Source organism: Rhinopithecus bieti, unplaced genomic scaffold, assembly GCF_001698545.2.
Source record: "Rhinopithecus bieti isolate Rb0 unplaced genomic scaffold, ASM169854v2 scaffold_1252, whole genome shotgun sequence".
NCBI lineage: Eukaryota > Metazoa > Chordata > Mammalia > Primates > Cercopithecidae > Rhinopithecus > Rhinopithecus bieti.
The window spans coordinates 859614-862361 of record NW_016803479.1 but is presented as its reverse complement, the minus strand read 5'-3'; the positions used below and the strand labels follow the sequence as shown (position 1 = coordinate 862361).

General features: G+C 46.5%; 1 pseudogene; it reads right to left on the bottom strand.

The window, feature by feature from the left end:
• Positions 1 to 631: 631 nt before the first annotated feature.
• On the bottom strand, positions 632 to 2057 carry LOC108537163 (keratin, type II cytoskeletal 8 pseudogene; annotated as a pseudogene).
• Between the last annotated feature and the right edge of the window lie 691 nt (positions 2058 to 2748).

Sequence of the window (2748 nt, the reverse complement as noted above, 5' to 3'; positions counted from 1 at the left end):
CAGAGAGTCCTTTCCCCATTCCTTATTTTGTCAGTTTCATCCAAGGCCAAGTGGTTGTGTGTGGTTTTATTTCTGGGTTCACTATTCTCTTCCACTGGTGTCTATATCTGTTTTTATGCCCATACCATGCTGTTTTGGTTACTGCAGCTCTGTAGTATAATTTAAAGTCAGGTAATGCAATTTTTTCAGTTTTGTTTTTTGCTCAGGATGGCTTTTGCTATTCTGGAACATTTTTGGTTACATATAAATTTTAGTTTTTTTTCCATTTTTGCAAATTATGTCATTGGTATTTTGAAAGAACTAGTGTTTAACCCGTAGTTTGCTTTGGGTAGTACTGATTATTATTACTATTATTATTATTATTATTACTATTATTATTATTTTGACAGTTGGCAGAGCTAGCTGAGGTTTTATTTTGGAAATAAACAAAAAACAATTGAATTGTTTTGTAGCTGGAGGCATGGGCAAGGGGGGTACCCCAGGCAGTGAACTCCCCCAGCGGGTGGGCTGAAGGTGAGGGCTGAGCCTCAGGTGGGTCTCCAATTCCCTGTGCTCCCCTACACAGCAGCCTACCTCCTGGGCACTGGGGCAGCGGCAGGAGGAATTGTCTGGTGGGGACTGCCATTGTTGTTCACTTGGGCAGGACATCAGAGGACTCAGACAACAGCTTCCTTCCCAACGAGGGTCTCCATCTTTTTCACAACCATGGCCCTGGTGGAGCTGGTGCGGTTGAAGGAGATGGAACTCACGCAAAAGCCAAAGCTGGAGCCCATGCCGTAGCTGAGGCCAGGGCTTCTGAGTCCCCCATAGGCCGAGCTCAGCCCACCTGCATAGCCACTGGGGGCCTTAGTATGAGTACTTATGTTCTGCATCCCAGACTCTAGTCCACTCTCCTCGCCCTCCAGCAGCTTCCTGTAGGTGGCGATCTGGACGTCCAGGGTCAGCTTGAAATTCATTAGCTCCTGGTACTCCCTCAGCTGCTGCGCTGTGTTCTGCTTGGCCTACTACAGGGTGGCCTCCAGCTCGGACAGCTTGGTGTTGGCATCCTTAAGGGCAAGCTCCCCGTGCTGCTCGATACTGTGATGGCGGCCTCCAGGGAAGCCCTCTGGCCTTTGAGACCCTCCATCTCAGCCTGAAGCCAGCTGATGTTCCTGTTTATCTTGGAGATCTCAGTCTCTGTACACTGCACGCATCCCAGCCAGCATCTGCAGCTCCTCATACTTGGTCTGGTGCATGCTTTCACCCTCAGTCCAGCTGCAATTGACAAGCTCTTCATACTGCCCCTTGACCTCAGCGATGATGCCTTCCATGTCAGGGGGTGGCTGTTGTCCATGGGCAGCAGCACAGATGTGTGCGAAATCTGAGACTGCAGCTCCCAGATCTCCTCTTCATACAACTGCCTGGGGAAGTTGATCTCATCAGTCAGCTGTTCCAGGCGAGACTCCATCTCTACCTTGTTCATGTAAGCTTCATCCACATCCTTCTTGATGAGGACAAATTCATTCTCCATCTCTGTATGCTTATTGATCTCATCCTCATACTTGTTCTTGAAGTCCTCCACCAGCCCCTGCATGTTGCCAAGCTCTGCCTTCAGCTTTAGCTTCTCCTGGCCCAGAGTCTCCACCTTCTGCTGAAGTTGTTGATGTAGCTCTTGAACATGTTGTCCACGTTGCTCTGAGGCATCTTCTGCTGATGCAGGCTCCACTTAGTCTCTAGCATCTTGTTTGGCTGCTCCTTGTTGATGAAGGAGGCAAACTTGTTGCCGAGGGTCTTGATCTGCTCCTTCTCCTGGGTGCTCACAGCCTAGATGTTGGGGTCCACCTCCAGGTTAAGGGGGCTCAGCAGGCTCTGGTTGACAGTGACAGTGGTGATGCTTCCCATAACACAGGACCTGCCATAGCCTCTGCCCAGGCCACCCGGGAAGCTACTGCTGCCCACTCGGGAGAAGCTTGAGGAGCTGATGTGGGCACAGGACGCACTCATGTAGGAGCAGCTGCTGAAGGCCAGGGACCAGAGGTGGACACCTTGTAGGACTTCTGGGTCAACCTCATGGACATGGTAGACACAGGAGTGGAGGCAGGCAGGCTGAACCAGGCATAGATTCCAGAAGGAGAAGAGAAGTTGCTTCTTGGTCAGTACTGATATTTTAATAATATTGATTATTCTAATCAATGAACATGGAATGATTTTCTGATTATTTGTGTTGTATCTGCGTTTTAGAGTTCTCCTTGTAGAGATCTTTTATCTCCTTGGTTAGATGTATTCCTGGATATTTCATTTTTTTTTTGTAGCTATTGAAAATAAAATTTTGTTCTTCATCTGACTCTGAGAATTGACATTAGAGATGCATAGAAATTCTACTAATTTTTGTACATTGATTTAGTGTCCTGAAGCTTTACTAAAACTGTTGATCAGTCCTAGGAGCTTTTTGGCAGGGTCTTTGGGGTTTTATATGTATAGAATCATTTTATCAGCAAAGAGAGACAGTTTGACTTCTTATTTGGATGTCTTGCATTTCTTTTTCTTGCTTGATTATTCTGGCTAGGAATTACAGTGCTATGTTGAATTGAATTGGTGTGAGTAGGCATCCTTGTTCCATTTCTTAAGGAGAATGGTTCCAGTTTTTGCACATTTAGTGTGATGTTGGTTTTGGGTTTGTTACAGATGACTGTTACTTTTGGCTTTTATTGTTTTAAGGTGTGTTCCTTCAATTCCTAGTTTGTTGAGGGTTTTATCATGAAGAGATGT